Below are 18,568 nucleotides of genomic sequence, written 5' to 3'. Positions count from 1 at the left end.
AATGAGACAACCAAGAGCAGCTTGTGGGAAAATAGGTTTATTTTGGCTTATAGACTCAAGGAGAAGTTCCGTGATGGCAGAGGAAAATGATGGAATGAGCAGAGGGTGCAAATCACCTTCTGGGCCCACATAAGGTGGTCAACAGTAACAAGAGGGTGTGCCAAATACTGGCAAGGGGAAACTTGCTATAATACCCATAAGCTCTCCCACAACAATACACTGCCTCTTGGAGGTGTTAATTCCTAAATCTCCATCAGCTGGGAACCTAGTATTCAGAACACCTAAGTTTATAGGGAAACCTGAATCAAACCACCACAGTCTGATCCAGAATCTGGTGCATACTAAGGTTCTCTTCCTTGTTAGGAGCCACTTTCTCCTCTAAATCATCAGTGCTTTTCTTCAACTGAGTTACTGACCTCTCTGCAAGCCCAGCCCAGTCTCAACCTCTCTCAGCTTGTCAGAATGGGCCTTCTCTCTTCCTCATATTTGTCTTCCTTCTGTGAGCATTTATTGTTTGCAGCCATTTGTGCATTCAAGGTCTGATCCATTACTCTTAACTACTCTTGCAGCTGTTGAACTTGGCTGTTCGAGAGCTCAGTTTACTCTTCCTTACATTCCAGATTGCTCTCAATGATGACCAGCTCTCAGGCCACCTCTTGTGGTTGATGTTTTGAGCAATGTGCTTGACCTCTTCCACTTGGATCTTCTGAATGTCCATTTTTTCTTCATCTTTTTTGGACTCAGATTGCAATGACTTTCATGCCTCTCTCGCTCTCGTCTGCAGCCTTCTTGGCCTCTTCCAGCTTCTGCAGATCTGTGGCCAGATGGTCCTGAGCTCTATCCAACTCCTTCTCCACTAGCTGGGTGCCTCCATACAGAGAATTTACGCTGGCCTCAGCATCTGTGGCCTGTTTCTCCTCCAGTCCCAGTTTTACCTGGGCATCTTTAGGAGTCTGGGAGTATTTATTCAGTACATCTGGGCATCCTTGAGTTTCTTTTGCAGCAACACCAGGTCACCTTCCAGCAGCTTAATCATGGTGCTTGCCTGCTTTCTTTCTTCCTTTATCTCTCTTTCTTTCTTTCTTTCCTTTTTTATTTTTTTTTCCCCAAGGGAGGGTTTTGTTCTAGCTCAATCTGACCTGGAATTCACTATGTAGTCTCAGGGTGGCCTTGAACTCATGGCCATCCTCCTAGCTGTGCCTCCTGAGTGCTAAGATTAAAGGCGCACACCACCATGCCAGGCTCTCCTGCTGCTTTCTTCTTGGCTCCATCCAAGGTTTTCTCCAGGTGGAGCTTCAACATCTGCATCTTCCTCTTGATAATGTCCATGGATGGCTGTGGCTAGGGGCTCTGGGGCTGCGGCAGGAGCAGAGATGAGAGTCTAGTAATGGGGAGGCCCGAGAGCCTAGAGTGCCTATGTAACTTCTTGCAGAAACTGAAAGTTTCTGACATTTTCAATCCACCAGTCATTCCTACAGTGTATTTTCTGGTGCCCACTTTACCCACTTGGCTAGCATTGTAGTTTTTCATCTATATTTTCATGTTTGCTACCTTGGGATTATTGTCAAATTAACTTCTTAGTTATTAGTTATAATTTATATATTTCATGTTTTATATTCTTTTTTCCCTATTCTTTCCGGGGGGGGGGGGATGGAAAGGAATTTTTTTACATCTTTACTGTAACTTTTAGTGATGTTTCTTTGAGGGTTCAAACACAATGTTAAAGACTCATTTATGTTTGACACATATTTCTCACCTTAGCAGTTATCCATTCATTCAAAGATTGCATTGAACTGCTTTTCAGAGGTTCAAAGATGAGAAAAAGATACATTTGTAGCAAAACAATATATCTATAATAATATATCAGTAGCAAAAATATTTTTTATCATATGGGAGCTAGACTTCAAACAAAATGATTTAAAATATTTAATTTACATTGATAGTCTACTTACTGATATGACTATTAAGCTCTCTGCCTCAGATTTTTCATTTGTATATTTAGATTCAATAATAGCTTCTGCATTAGAATTTTAAGCATTTCCTTATAGATATTTTATATGTTTATTTTTTTTAATGTGGCTACTGGGTATTAAACTCAGGTCTCTTTGAGTACAGTGCAAGCATTTTACCAGCAGTATTATCTCACCATCCCATTAAATGGTTTTTAATATTTATTGTAGCTATTGTGAAAGTTAATGAATATGAGATTACTCAAAAAACTCCTGATAGATATTAAGTATGTAATGAATGTTCACTAAGATAAAGCAATAAAAATAAAAATGCATGCATTCATTTATTTAATATTTTGAAGTCATGATCTCACCATTTAATCTAGGCTGGGCTTGAACTCACAGTCCTTACTTGGCCTCCCAAGTGCCTGGATTACAAGCATGCACACATTACCCAGCAAAAACCTATAATTTCTTAGCAACTATCACTTTGTAAGTCCTATAACAGTAGGTGTGAAAACCTGAGAGTACTCAGAAAGCCATTTCACTCTGGCATATAGGATGATAGCACCCAATACTTTTTTTTTTTTTTCTTTAATGGCAGAAATTCTTTTCAGTATTAATAGAACTCAGTTTTGCCATGTTCTCTTCATGTCAGGGGTGTTAACTTGTTAACTTCAACATACACATTTTTTGGCTAATATGTTGTTAATGATTTTCTTCTAATTTAATGAGAAACTAAAGCCCCAAGAAGCTGTGTGAGTGGGTTAATATTGCAAAGGACGACATGACTGTATGCTGCTGATCTTACAGACTCATCTAATCTTTCACAATAAGCATGCATTTATTCTAATGAAGACATTTTACCTGGTCATAGGAAATCCTTATCATTTACACACTTACCTGCAGATAACAACAATCACAAATTATCAAAATTTAGGCAAAATAACATTTTTTTTTAACATGGCCTTTACTCAATTTAAAAAGAAAAAAAAGAACCCAAAGGGGAAAAATATGAAGGAAAAACTGATGCAACCCAAGTCAAATAGACTATTGCTAAAATTCTAAATTCACTTTATATAAAACATAATCTCTATAAGTTTTCTAAAGAAGTAGAAATGCCTTAGATGATAAAATATTTATAAAATTAAAACAAAAATTCACAGGGAAAAAGGATAAATTAGAATCAATTGAAAATCAAATTAATATCCTATTAAAAATGAGCCAGATACTCTCAACATAGTAATAATAAAAATTATGAAAGCACATAAGGGAATTGATTTAGATTATTTATTTAAATTAATAAAGGTCATCTACAGAAATTCACATAATAGTCTGTTTTTTTAACTTTTCTACAAAAAGCAGAAACAATGAGCCTAGTGATATATCATTGAACTAGATGATTATGATAACACAATGTGACAAATAAAAAAAAAATGGTAGGGTGCAAAAATGTCTGTATTAGATTTCCATTCAAGATGGTGACCACCTAAATCCCTGGGAAAGAAAGTCAAGGCAATAAGGGGTCACTGGGTTTTTAGGGGAGAACAGACTCTCTTTTTTTTTTTTTTAATTTTAATTTATTAGTTTTCTTTTCAGCAAATACAGGCAGTTTGGTACCATTCTTTAGACTCATCCATGATCTACCCCCTCCCAATGGACCCTCCTTGTTGATGTAAATGGGTCGTGCATTGTGGAGTTAGCCCACAGTTATTGGTATGATAAATGTCTCTGTATATTATGACCCAACATGTGACTTTGACATTCTTTCTGCCCCCTCTTCTGCAAAATTTCCCTGAGCCATGTTGGAACAGTCTCTTAATTGATTGCCAGTGGGAGGGCACAGAGGGTGGAAAAAAAGGAATTGCTGATTCCCTCACTCCAGGAAGGCCTCCAGTCCCCCAAGACCCCCAAGCAGCCACCATACCCACAGTACCAGCTTCAGGATACCCCTGCACTTATGGTAAGAAAGGTGACCCAGGCCAACATAGTTCCACTTGCCTCACTGCACAAGGTGATTGCCCAGCTACCCCCACCCACACGTGATGTTGGGCAGGCTCCGCCCACTGCCCCACTGGAGCTCAGGCTCCTTCTGTGAATTTGCCCGCCATATGCACACCACTAATCTCCGGTTATGCAAGCTTAGCCTGCTCTGCCCATTTGCCCACTTACTGCTCTGGCTGCAGCCAATTCACATGTGAGCCCAGGCCCATTCCACCTGCCCATGAGAGCTCAGGCTCACTCTATCTTTCTACCTGAGCCAGCTCAGGTGCAATCCCCTACCAGTCTGCTGCGCCAACCGCCTGCCTGTGTTCTGTTGCGGGAGAGCTCAGACTCTTTCTGGGTCCCAGTATTCCACCATGCAGGAGTTTAAGCTATTTCAGAGCTTGGTGCTTTAGCATCCCTCCAAGCACAGTGCAGGCAGCTTTGGGGCATCATCGCATGAGAGCTCAGGCAACGTTGGCACCCCACCACTCAGGAGCTCAGGCTGTTTGGCATCCACCTCAGGCTGCTTCAGCTTCTCACTGTGCTTGAGCTCAGGCTGATCCACCCGCCCACATATGAGCTCAACACCACTCAGCCTGTCTGCTTGCCTGCAAGCCAGCTCCGCAGAGACACCACTTCTCCTGCCCATTGAGTCCACAGTCCTGCTCTACCTGCCCATACACTGTGATGTATAGACCACAGCGCAAAAGAATAACAGGAAAAATAAAATGCAAGAATGTCCAGTTAGATCACCCAGTCCTACAATGAACCAAAGAAAAATCCTGAAAGCAGATAGGGAAAAACAGCACATCACTTTTAAAAGTAACCCCATAAGAATTACTTCAGACTTCTGAATGGAAACCCTAAAAGCCAAAGAGCCTTGAATGAAACCCTGCAATGTCTAAGAACCTATGACTTCCAACCCAAATTACTCTACCTAGCAAAATTATCCCTCATAATAGGTGGTGAAAGAAAATCTTTCCATGACAAAACCCAACTTTATGATTATATGAACAGAAAACCAAACCAACAAAAAGTATTTCAGGAAATTCTCCACACAGAAGAATCAAATAATGAAACTCAAATGCCTACAAGAAACAGAACACAATAACGAAACTCAGAGAAGGCATAAAAATCTTTAAAGTCCATGAAAACACCAAATCACATATACCAACACAATATGACAAGTATCAAATCAAACCTCACTATCATTACCCTAAATATTAATGGCCTTAATTCACCCTTCAAGACACACAAGGTAACAGGATAGATCAGAAAATTAGAAACCTCAATCTTTTGTCTTCAAGAAACCAGTGTCACCACTAAGACATAGTGAAAGGGTAGAAAACATATTCCAAGCAAATGGGAATAAGAAACAATCAGGCATAGCTATATTAATATTGGAAAAAATAGACTTCAAACCAAAAATAATTTTAAAAAGACAAAGAAGGCTGCTTCCTACTTATCAAGGAATAATCCATCAAGAGGATATTACAATCATAAATTCGTATGCACCAAACACAGGGGCACCACAGTTCATAAAGAAAAACCTACTTGACAATAAAACAGAAATAACCACCAACACCATCAGAGTTGGGAACTTCAATACACCTTTATAGTAATAGACAGATCATCCAAACAGAAACTCAATATTGAAGTAAGAGCTGAACAAAACCATAGATCACTTAGAACTAACGGACATCTACAGAACATTCCATCCTAAATCCACAGACTACACATTTACACCACAGCCAATGGAACATGCCCTAACATAGATAATATACTCGGTCACAAAGCCTGCCTTCATATATTTAGTAAGATTGACATAATTCCCTGCATGATGTCAGATCACAATGCTATATTGCTAGAAATTAACAGCAAAAGACCTACCCATAATCCCATCGGTGCCTGGAAACTGAACAGCACACTTTTAAACAATAAATGGATAGTGGACAAAATAAAAAAATGAAATTGAGAAATTTCTAGAAATGAATGACAATGAGAACACATCATGCCAAAACTTATTGGACACAATAAAGGCAGTCCTCAGGGGAAAATTCATAGCACTAAATTCCTTCATAACAAAAACAGAGAGATACCAAATCAATAACCTAAATACATATTTAAAGGCATTGAAAAAAGCAAGAAGAATCCAACCCAAAAAGCTCCAGAAGGAAAGAAATAACTAAGACCAGAGCAGAAATTAATGAATTGGAATCTAAGAAGACAATTAAGAAACTTGACAAAACAAAGAGCTGGTTCTTTGAAAAAACAAACAAGATTGAGAAACCCCTGGTCAATTTGATCAAACAAACAAAAAAGAGATGCTTCAAATTAACAAAATTAGAAATGAAAAATAAGGGATCACAAAGGACATAAGTGAAACTGGGAGAATCATCAGGACAATATTTCACAAACCATACTCCACAAAACTAAATAATGTGGAGGAGATAGATAAATTCCTAGACACATACCATTTATTAAACCTAAACTCAGAGCAGATCAATCTCCTAAACAAACCTATCACACTCATGGAGATATAAACAGGCCCAGTTATTCCCCTATTGGGCATCTACCCTAAAGCCTTCAAACCACAGGCCAAAGAGATTTGCTCAACCATGTTTGTAGCAGCTGAAGACATCTTATGTCATTGACATGTAAAATGGAATGGCATGGCTGGAAGTTGGAAGAGAGTCAGTGGCCAGACAGTCAGCGCGTCTAGTGCCAGAGGGTGCTACATGGGCGACTTAGGGAAAATGACTAATATCTGTCCAAGAAGCTCATGGTCTAATTTACTTATCAGCAAATAACCTGTTATGATGTTCACATAAGTGAAAGAGTGGTGCGCAGCGATGGTGGGAAATCAACTGCTCTTGATTTGGCTAACTGACACACTGAGAGGAAGGAGAACCATAGCTGGAACTGGGAAACAACTCAGTACAATATCCAAACATGAGCCTGCTCTCCATTGTCAAGCAGGATCCTTAGGATCTGTGTTATCTGGAAAACAGAAGCAAATTCTCCAAAGGAGAGTAAAGTTAGCTCCAGACAAATGGGATAACCCTTATTTTTTATAGAGAATTTAATAGATGCAGGCCCTCTTTTTTTTAAGTTAATTTATTAGTTTTCTTTTCAGCAAATACAGGCAGCTTGGTACCATTGTTTAGGCTCATCCATGATCTACTCCATCCCAATGAACTCTCCTTGTTGATGTAAATGGGTCATGCATTGTGGAGTTAGCTCACAGTTATTGGTATGATAAATGTCTCTGCATATCATGACCAAACATGTGACTTTGATATTCTTTCTGTCCCCACTTCCGCAAAATTTTACTGAGCCATGTTGGGTTCATTTTTGGTCTGCTTCAGTGCTAAGGTGTTGGGGGCCTCTGGGGCTTGGCTCTCTGATTTGGTAGGAGTTCATTTATATCTGTGTTGGTCTCCTTCCCCTTTATGCTGGTATCCGGTTCATCAGGAAAACATAACCCTTGCTTGTTTGGCCAATTATCCTTAGTTTCAGTTGGGCCGCTTTGGAGGTATGTTGGGGCAGCTCTGTCCTTAGGATCTGCATCTATCTAAAAAGAGAAGCAGATTCTCCAATGGAGAGTAAGACAGCACCCAGAAAATTGAGATAACACTTACTTTTTTATAGAGAGTTTGATAGGTGTAGGCCCTCTTGTACCACATGATTGATGGTAGCTTGATATTGGAGAATGGTCTTATGTTTGGGTATGGTTCTGACTTGTTTCAAGCTCCAGCTATGGGTCTCGTATCACTGAGGGGATCAGTTAGCCAAATCAAGAGCAGTTGGTTCCCCACCATGGCTGTGTGCCACTATTGCACTTGTGTGGTCATCACATCAGGTTATTTGTTGCTAATTAGGTTAGACCATGAGTTGCTTAGACAGATATTGGTCATTTCCCCCAGTCACCCATGTAGCACCTTCTGGCACTAGACATGCTGACTGTCTTGGACTGACTCTCCCCTGGCTTCCAGCCATGCCATTCCATTTTATGTGTCAGCTGCGTATGGAGTCTTCAGCAATAGGGTCTTACCACTGGCCTTTGGTGGGTCATCAAGTACTCTGACAGGAGTCTGTCATTTTATTGGGAAACATTGTAGGTTCCTCTGATCAAAGCTCATTGTGGATGGGAGCCCCAATCTGGTAGTGGGGGTTACAGGTCAGTGCCCACTAAGAAATTGAGGAAAAGCATAACTAATATAAAAGAGTTAGAGAGAAGAGAAAGAGGGGGGAGAGGGGGAAAGGAGGGAGGGAAGATATAGAAGATTTAGTTCAGTTTTGATCCTACACTCTCCAGTGTCTTGTGGTTCAGGTGTTTCCTGTAAGGGTCTAGTGAAGGTTTAGCCATTTGGTCAGCCTTTTAGGAAGTAGAATTTTATGGTACCATTGCCATTTGGGTCCAGATTACTGTTTTCCACCCCATTGATACCCTCCCCTCCCTCCCTATCCATCCTATTGTCTAGACCATGAGGTGCTTGCTGGGTATGTAAGGTATCTTGGGTTGATTCAGGTTAGGTGTTGTAGATAAGTGAGCCTATGTGTCAATTTTTTTTTCTGTGATTGGGTAAATACACAGAGAATGATCTGTTCCAGGTTCAACCATTTTTCCTCAAATTTCATTGTGTCATTTTTTTCTTACTGCTGTATAGAATACTATTGTGTACATATACCACATCTTAGTTATCCATTCTTCTAATGATGGACATCTGGGTTGATTCCACATTTTAGCTATTACGAATTGAGCCACTACAAACATGGTTGAGCAAATCTCTCTGACCTGTGGTTTGAAGGCTTTAGGTTAGATGCACAAAAAGGTATAACTGGGTCTGTTGGTATTCTATAGTCAGCTTTTTCAGGAGTCTCCATATTGCTTTCCAAAGTGGTTGTACCATCCTACATTCCCATCAACAGCGAATGAGTGTTCCTGCTTCTCCACATCCTAGCCAGCATTTATTTTCGTTTGATTTTTTGATGTTGGCTATCCTTATTGGGGAAAGGTAGAATCTCATAATTGTATTAATTTGCATTTCACTGATGATTAGCGATTATGAAAATTTTCTTAAGTGTGTTTTTGCCACTTGTATATGGTACTCTGTGAACTGACTGTTCAACTCTGCACCCCATTTTGTGAGTGGGGTATTTGCCTTCTTATTTTTTAGAATTTTGAGTTCTTTGTAGATTCTAAAGATTAGGCCTCTATCTGTTGGATAACCGGCAAATATTTTCTCCCATTCTGTGGGTATTCTCTTGGCTTTCTTTATTATATGCTTGTCTGTAAAGAAACTCTTCAGCTTCATATGAACCCATTGGTTGAGTGACTGTTTAAGAACTTGAGCCACTGGGATTTTGTTCAGGAAGATTTTTTTCCATTCCTATATCATGGAAAGTACTTCCTAAATTTTCTTCCAGTAGTACTCAACTTTCTGGTCTTATCTTGAAGTCTTTGATCCATTTGGATTTGAGTGTAGTGCATGGTGAAATGTGTCGATCATGTTTCAGTTTCCTGCATGTGGTTATCCAGTTTGTCCAGCACCATTTTTTGAAGATGCTATCTTTTCTCCAGCCTATATTGATTGGGCCTTTGTCGAATATCAAGTAGCCATAGTTGCTTGACCTAAAATCTGGATCCTCAAGTCTATTCCATTGGTCTATACTCCTGTTTTTATGCCAGTACCATGCTATTTTTATTACTATGGCTTTGTAATATAGCTTTAGATCAGGTATGGTGATGCCACCAGAGATATTTATTTTGCTGAGGATATGTTTGGATATGCGAGGCCTTCTGTTTTTCCGTATGAAATTTGAGATCATTTTTTCTATGTCTGTGAAGAACACTGTAGGGATTTTAATTGGAATTGCGTTAAATCTATATATTGCAGTTGGTAGGATTGTCATCTTCACAATGCTAATTCTGCCTATCCAGGAGCATGGGAGGTCTTTCCATATTCTCAAGTCCTCCTCAATTTCTTTTTTGAGAGTTTTTATATTTTCCTTGTATAGATCTTTTACTTCCTTGGTTAATGTTATTCCAATATATTTTATTTTATTTTATTTTATTTTATTTTATTTTATTTTATTTTATTTTATTTTATTTTATTTTATTTTATTTTATTGCTATTGACAATGGGACTATGTCCTTTACTTTTTTTCTGTATCTTTGTCATTTGCATGCAAAAATGCTACCAATATTTGTGCATTGATATTGTATCCTGCTACTTTTCTATAGGAGTTAATCACCTTCAGGAGTTTTGGGATGGAGTCTCTCAGGTCACTTACATATACAATCATGTCATCAGCGAATAGAACTGACTTAACTTCTTCCTTTCCAAATTGTATCCATTTTATTTCCTTCTCCTGTCCTATTGCTTGAGCTAGGACTTGCAGAAATATATTGAAAAGCAGAGGAGAGAGAGGACATCCCTGTCTTGTTCCTGATCTCAATGGGAATTCCTCCAGTCTCTCTCCATTAAGTATTATTTGGGCCTTTGAAGCTTTGTATATTGCCTTTATTATGTTAAGATCTGGACTGGCCATGCCAATTCTCTCCAATGTTTTGATCATGAAGTGATGTTGTATCTTGTCAAAGGCCTTTTCTGCATCTATTGAAATGATCATGTGGTTTTTATGTTTAAACTTGTTTATGAGGTGTATTACATTGACAGATTTTCGTATGTTGTACCACCCTTGTGTTCCTGGGATAAATCCCACTTGGTCAAGGTGGATAATGCTTTTGTTGTGTTGTTGAATTCCGTTTGCGAGTATTTTGTTGAGGATCTTTGCTTCCATGTTCTTTAGGGAAATAGGCCGGTACTTTTCTTTTCTTGTAGCATCTCTTCCTGCTTTTGGGATTCTGGTGATACTAGATTCATAGAAGTAGTTGAGTAGCTTTCCATGTTCGTCAATTTTGTGGCACAGTTTTAGAAAGATAGGTTTGAGTTCTTCCATGAAGGTTTGATAAAATTTGGCTGGGAATCCATCTGGTCCTGGACTCTTCCCTTTTGGGGATGTTTTTTTTCTTACTTTTTCAATCTCCATGAGTGTGATGGTTTCATTGAGGTGATTAATCTGCTCTGAGTTTAGCTTTGGTAGATGATATGCGTCAAGGAATTTATCCATCTACTCCACATTTTCCTGTTTTGTGGAGAAGAGGTTTTTGAAATAAGTCCTGATGATTCTGCCAATTTCACACATGTCTGTTGTGATCTCTCCTTTTTCATTTTGAATTTTGTTAATTTGGAGTCTCTCCTTTTTTTGCTTGATCAAATTGGCCAGAGGTTTGTAAATCTTGTTTATTTTTTCAAATAACTAGCTCTTTGTTTTGTCAATTGCATTAATTGTTTCCTTGATTTCCAATTTATTAATGTCTGCCGTGATTTTAATTATTTCTTTCCTTCTAGAGCTCTTTGAGATGGATTTTTCTTGTTTTTCCAGTGCCTTTAGGTGGACAGTTAGGCTACTGATTTGGGAATCTTTCTGTCTTTTTTTGAAGGCATTGAGTGCTATGAAATTTTCCCAGGGGGCTGCCTTCATTGTGTCTCATAAGTTTTGTTATGATGTGTTCTCATTGTCATTCAATTCCAGGAATTTTGCAATTTCATTTTTTATTTCATCCACTATCATTTATTGCTTAAGAGTGTGCTGTTCAGTTTCCAGTTGCCTTTGGGAATCTCGGTGGGTCTTTTGTTGTTGATTTCTAGGAATATAGCATTATGATCTGATATCATGCAGGGAATTTTGTTGATTTTCCTAAATATGTGGAGGCAGACTTTGTGATCCTGTATATGGTCCATTTTAGAGAATGTTCCATGGGCTGCTGAGAAGAATGTGTAGACTGTGGATTTGGGATGGAAAGTTCTGTAGATGTCCATTAGGTCTAAGTGCTCTATAGTTTTGTTGAGCTCTCTTACTTCCCTGTTGAATTTCTGTTTGGATGGTCTGTCTATTGCTGATAATGGTGTGTTGAAATCCCCAGGTATGATGGTGTTGGTGGTTATTTCTGTTTTATTGTCAAGTAGGTTTTGTTTAATGACCTGTGGTGTCCCTGTGTTTGGTGGATACAGATTTATGATTGTAATATCCTCTTGATGGGTTGTTCCCTTTATAAGTAGGAAGTGGCCTTCTTTGTCTTTTTTTTTATTATTTTTGGCTTGAAGTCAATTTTATCTGATATTAATATAGATACACCTGCTTGTTTCTTATTCCCATTTGCTTGGAATATTGTTTTCCACCCTTTCACCTTGAGGAGGTTTCTGTCTTTAGTGGTAAGGTGGGTTTCATGAAGGCAGCAGATTGAGGGGTCTAATTTTTTCATCCACCCTATTAGCTTTTGTCTCTTGATGGGTGAATTAAGGCCATTAATATTTAGGGTGATGACTGTGAGATTTGACTTGATACATGCCATGTTGTGGTGGTGGAGATGTGTTGCTGTTTTCATGGAATTTGAAATTTTTTGTATCTACTCTGGGTTTGGTTGTTGTGATCTGCTTCTTGTAGGCATTAGTTTTTGGTTATTTGTTTCTTCTCTGTGGAGAATTTCCTGGAATACTTTCTGTAGGTTTGGTTTTGTGTTCATATAATTGTAAAGCTGACTTTTGTCATGGAAAGTTTTTCTTTCTCCATCTTTTATAAGGGAGACTTTTGTCAGGTAGAGTAGTTTGGGTTGGAAGCCATAGTTTCTTAGAATTTGGAGAGTTTCTTTTCAGGGCCTCTAGCTTTCAGGCTTTCCATTGAGAAGTCTGAATTAATTCTGATGGGGTTTCCTTTGAAAGTGGTGTGCTGTTTTTCCCTATCTGCTTTTAGGATTTTCTCTTTGGTGTCAATGTTTAGAGTCTGAATGATAATATGTCTTGGGGTACTACCGGTCAAGATGGTGACCGCCTAGCTGCACTACAGATAACAAGGAAAAAGAAAGGGAAGTATTCTAAGGAAATTAAGAAATATTTGCTACAGGGAGGGTACAAATTGGGGTAAAAGAGGGAAGCACACATCTCTGCGACCCACGCCCTGCCACCCCGGCCTCCGCGACCCGCCACATAAGGTGAGGCCCGGCACCCTGGCGGCCCCGCTCACACTGGGCCCCAAGCACCCCGGCGGCCCTGCGCACCCCACAAAACCTGTGCCCCATGCCTGTGCACCGCCCGCCCCCACACCGCGCAACCCCGCACCCCCACGCGTGCCCCACGCACTATATCCACATGCAGCCCGCACACCCCATGGTGCCCCCCTGGCACCCATGCCCCCCGTTTGCCCCATGACCCCCGCACAACACCCACGCGTGCCTGGAGCAACCCCCTGTGCGCCATGCCCACCCACGTGCGTCCAGAGCACCCCACAGCATCCTGTGTCATCCTGCGCCGCGGCTTACCTCAGCATGCTCCTTGCCCCCCGCGCGACCCGCAGCCACCGCGTACCCCACGCGCGCAACCCGCCCCGCACCCCTCCCCCCCCGCAAGACCAGAGCGCCTCGTGGCAACCCATGGCTTTCCGTGCCCCGGCGCGCTTCCCGTGCCCATCTGCACACCCCACACACCAAGGAAAAAATCCTAAAAGCAGCTAGGGAAAAACAGCACACCACTTTCAAAGGAAAACCCATCAGAATTACTTCAGACTTCTCAATGGAAACACTGAAAGCTAGAAGGGCCTGGAATGATACTCTCCAAACTCTAAGAAACTATGGCTTCCAACCTAAACTACTCTACACAGCAAAAGTCTCCCTTACAATAGATGGTGAAAGGAAAACTTTCCATGACAAAACTCAACTTTACAATTATATGAACACAAAACCAAACCTACAGAAAGTACTCCAGGAAATTCTCCACAGAGAAGAAACAAATAACCAAACACAAATGCCTACAAAAAGCGGATCACAGCAACCAAACCCAGAGTAGATAGAAAAACAAAGAAAATTAAATTCCATGGAAATGCCAACACAACTCTACCACCACAACATGACAGGGATCAAATCAAATCTCACAGTCATCACCCTAAACATTAATGGCCTTAATTCACCCATCAAGGGACACAAGCTAACAGGTTGGATCAAAAAATTAGACCCCTCAATCTGCTGCCTTCAAGAAACCCACCATACCACTAAAGACAGAAACCTCCTCAGGGTGAAAGGGTGGAAAACAATATTCCAAACAAATGGGAATAAGAAACAAGCAGGTGTAGCTATATTAATATCAGATAAACTTGACTTCAAACCAAAATCAATCAAAAAAGACAAAGAAGGCTACTTCCTTCTTATAAAGGGAACAATCCATCAAGAGGATATTACAATCATAAATCTGTATGCACCAAACACAGGGGCACCACAATTCATAAAACAAAACCTACTTCACAATAAAACAGAAATAACCACCAACACCACCGTAGCTGGGGACTTTTACACACCATTATCAGTAATAGACAGATCATCCAAACAGAAGCTCAACAGGGAAGTAAGAGAGTTCAACAAAACCATAGAGAACTTAGACCTAATGGACATCTAGAGACTTTCTATCCCAAATCCACAGTCTACACATTCTTCTCAGCAGCACATGGAACATTCTGTAAAATAGACCATGTACTGGGTCACAAAGATAGCCTCCATATATTTAGGAAAATCGACAAAATTGCCTGCATGATATCAGATCATAATGCTATATTCCTAGAAATCAACAACAAAAACAATAAAAAAAAAAAAAAACAAGGTCCCCAACAGCAACTGGAAACGGAACAGCACACTCTTAAGCAATAAATGGATAGTGGATGAAATAAAAAATGAAATTGCAAAATTCCTGGAATTGAATGACAATGACAACACATCATACCAAAACTTATGGGACAAAATGAAGGAGTCCTCAGGGAAAAATTCATAGCACTCAATGCCTTCATAAAAAAGACAGAAAGATTCCCAAATCAGTAGCCTAACTGTCCACCTAAAGGCATTGGAAAAACAAGAAAAATCCAACCCAAAGAGCTCCAGAAGGAAAGAAATAATTAAAATCAGAGCAGAAATTAATGAATTTGAAACCAAGGAAACAATTAAAGCTATTGACAAAACAAAGAGCTGGTTCTTTGAAAAAATAAACAAGATTGACAAACCTCTGGCCAATTTGATCAAGCAAAAAAAGGAGAGACTCCAAATTAACAAAATTCAAAATGAAAAAGGAGAGATCACAACAGACATGTGTGAAATTGGCAGAATCATCAGGACTTATTTCAAAAACCTCTACTCCACAAAACTGGAAAATGTAGAGGAGATGGATGAATTCCTGGATGCATATCATCTACCAAAGCTAAACTCAGAGCAGATTAATCACCTCAATGAACCCATCACACTCATGGAGATTGAAAAAGTAATTTAAAAAACTCCCAAAAAAGAAGAGTCCAGGACCAGATGGATTCCCAGCCAAATTTTATCAAACCTTCATGGAAGAACTCAAACCAATCTTCCTAAAACTGTGCCACACAATTGAAGAACAGGGAACACTACCCAACTCCTTCTATGAAGCTAGTATCACCCTAATCCCAAACCAGGCAAAGATGCCACAAGAAAAGGAAACTATCGGCCTATTTCCCTAATGAACATAGATGCAAAGATCCTCAACAAAATACTCGCAAACTGAATTCAACAACATCAAAAGCATTATCCACCTTGACCAAGTGGGATTTATCCCAGGAACACAAGGGTGGTTCAACATATGAAAATCTATCAATGTAATACACCAAATAAAGAAGCTTAAACATAAAACTACATGATCATTTCGATAGATGCAGAAAAGGCCTTTGACAAGATACAACATCACTTCATGATCAAAACATTGGAGAGAATCACAGGAAAAAAAATTGACACATAGTCTCACTCATCCTAAACACCTAACCGGAATCAACCCAAGATGCCTTACATATGCCGCAAGCACCTCATGGACTAGACAATAAGATGGATGGGAGGGCGGGAAGGGAATCAAAGGGTGGAAAATAGTAATCCGGACCCAAAAGGCAATGGTACCATAAAATTCTACTTCCTAAAAGACAGACCAAATGGCTGAACCTTCACTAGACCCTTACAGGAAACACCTGAACCACAAGACACTGGAGAGGGTAGGATCAAGACTAACCTAAATCTCCTACATCTTCCCTTCCTCCCTCTCCCCTTCTCCCCTCTATCTCTCTCCTCTCTAACTCTTGTATATTAGTTATGTTTTTCCTCAATTTCTTAGTGGACACTTCCAGCTTGGGCCTACCATCCACAATGAGCTTTCAATCAGAGAATCCTACAAGGTTTCTCAAAACAATGACAGACTTCTGTCAGAGTACTTGATGACCCACCAAAGGCCAGTGGTTACACCCTATTGCTGAGGACTCCATACGCAGCTGAGGCGTAAAATGGAATGACATGTCTGGAAGTCAGGAGAGAGTCAGTCCCAGACAGTCAGCATGTCTAGTGCCAGAAGGTGTTACATAGGCGACTGGGGGTAATGACCAAGATCTGTCCAAGCAACACATTGTTTAACCTAATTAGCAACAAATAACCAGATGTGATGCCCACACAAGTGCAATAGTGGTACACAGCCATGGTTAGGAACCAATTGCACTTGATTTGGCTAACTGATCCACTCAGTGGTACTAGAACCATAGCTGGAGCTGGGAAACAAGTCAGAACCATACCCAAACACAAGCCCAATCTACAATATGAAGCTACCATCAATCACAGGGTATAAGAGGGCCTACACCTATCATACTGTCTATCAAAAAAGTAAGTGTTATCTCAATTTTCCAGGTGCTAACTTACTCTCCATTGGAGAATCTGCTTCTCTTTTCCAGATAGATGCAGATCCTAAGAAGAGAGTTGCCCCAACATACCTCAAAAGGGTCCCAACTGAAACTAAGGACAACTGGCGAAATAAGCAAGGGTAATGTTTTCCTATGAAACGGATACCAGCACAAAGGGGAAGGAGACCAATGCAGAGAAAAATCAACTCCTACCAAATCAGAGAGCCAGAGCCTCAGAGGCCCCCAACACCTCAGCACTGAAGCAGACCAAAAATGAACCCAACATGGCTCAGGGAAATTTTGCGGAAGAGGGGGTGGAAAGAATGTCAGAGTCACATGTTGGGTCATGATTTGCAGAGACATTTATCATACCAATAACTGGGGGCTAACTCCACAGTGCACGACCCATTTTCATTAACAAGGAGGGTCTAATGGGAGGGGTTAGATCACAGATGAGCCTAAATAATGGTACCAAACTGCCTGTATTTACTGAAAAGAAAACTAATATATTAAAAAAAAATGAAAAAAATAAAGAACATGCACTAAAAAAAAAAATATATATATATATATATATATATATATATATACATGTCTTGGGGGGTTTCTCCTTTGGTCTAGTTGGTTAGGAGTTCTGTTTGCTTCTTGTATCTTGATAGGCCTTTCTTTTAAGAGGCTGGGGGGTGGAGAGATGGCTTAGTGGTTGTCTGTGAAGCCTAAGGACCCCGGTTCGAGGCTCGGTTCCCCAGGTCCCATGTTAGCCATATGCACAAGGGGGCGCATGCATCTGGAGTTCATTTGCAGAGGCTGGAAGCCCTGGCACGCCCATTCTCTCCCTCTCCCTCAATCTGTCCTTCTCTCTGTGTCTGTCACTCTCAAATAAATAAATAAATAAAAATTTAAAAAAGAGAGACTAGGGAAGTTTTCTTCAATGATTGTGTTAAATAAGTTCTCCATACCTTTGGTCTGAAATTCTTCTCCTTCTGGGATTCCAATGATTCTGATATTAGGACGTTTAAGTGTTTCCCACAATTCCCTCATGTTCTGTTCATAGGAACTTTTGAACTGACTGACATTTTTGAACTCTTGAACTGTTTCTTCTATGCTGTCTTCCAGATCAGAGTTTCTAACCTCCACTTTGCTGATTCTATTTTTGAGAGCTTCTAGCGAGTTTTGGACTTGTCCAATTAAGTTTGCATTTTCTACTACTTTCATATGTATCACTTCCATTGCTCTGTCACCTCATTTTCTGATTTTATTGATGATTCTTGAAATCATCCTTGCATTATTTTATGTTTTCATTTAGTGTGTCCAGCTGATTTTTAAGGTCCTCTTTTTTTTTCACTCTCCCTCAACTCTCTTAGCTCTCTTTGAATTCCTTCCAGTGTCTTATCCTATTGCTCTAGCTTAGTGATGGTAGCATCCACAAGATTATCTGTTCTTTGTAGCTTTCATTCAAGTTCTAGCAGTAGGTTGGTCAGGGTTGCATTGTTCATTGCTACCACTTGATGTTCTGATCCTAAACACTCTTCTATGTTTTGGTTAGATGTAATCCTTGTTGGACCAGGCGATCTGTCTGGATTTTCTTGCATTTTATTTTTCATGTTATTTCTTTTGCGCTGTGGTCTACCCATGTCAGTGTATGGGCAGGTATTTGGGTGGACCAGCCTGGGCTCTAGCTCAGTGAGAATCCAAGGCAGCCTGGTGAATTTGCCAAGTAGCCTGGGTTTTTGCTCTTTCTTGCCAAAGCTGCCTGTCTACTGCCTGACAGGGGTGCCAAAGTTGCCTGAATTCTCACCCAGTAATTTACCAATGCTGCCTGCCTTTGAGCTTGAAAGGGTACTGAGGTATCAAGCCCT

The 18,568-nt window shown here is 40.1% G+C and overlaps 1 pseudogene; it reads right to left on the bottom strand.

Moving 5' to 3' along the window:
- Window positions 1-304: 304 nt before the first annotated feature.
- On the bottom strand, window positions 305-1,329 carry LOC101594697 (annotated as a pseudogene).
- Window positions 1,330-18,568: the final 17,239 nt, after the last annotated feature.

This window comes from Jaculus jaculus, chromosome 1, assembly GCF_020740685.1.
Source record: "Jaculus jaculus isolate mJacJac1 chromosome 1, mJacJac1.mat.Y.cur, whole genome shotgun sequence".
NCBI lineage: Eukaryota > Metazoa > Chordata > Mammalia > Rodentia > Dipodidae > Jaculus > Jaculus jaculus.
Note: the sequence above shows the minus strand (reverse complement) of the source record. Positions and strands in the feature narration are given on the sequence as shown.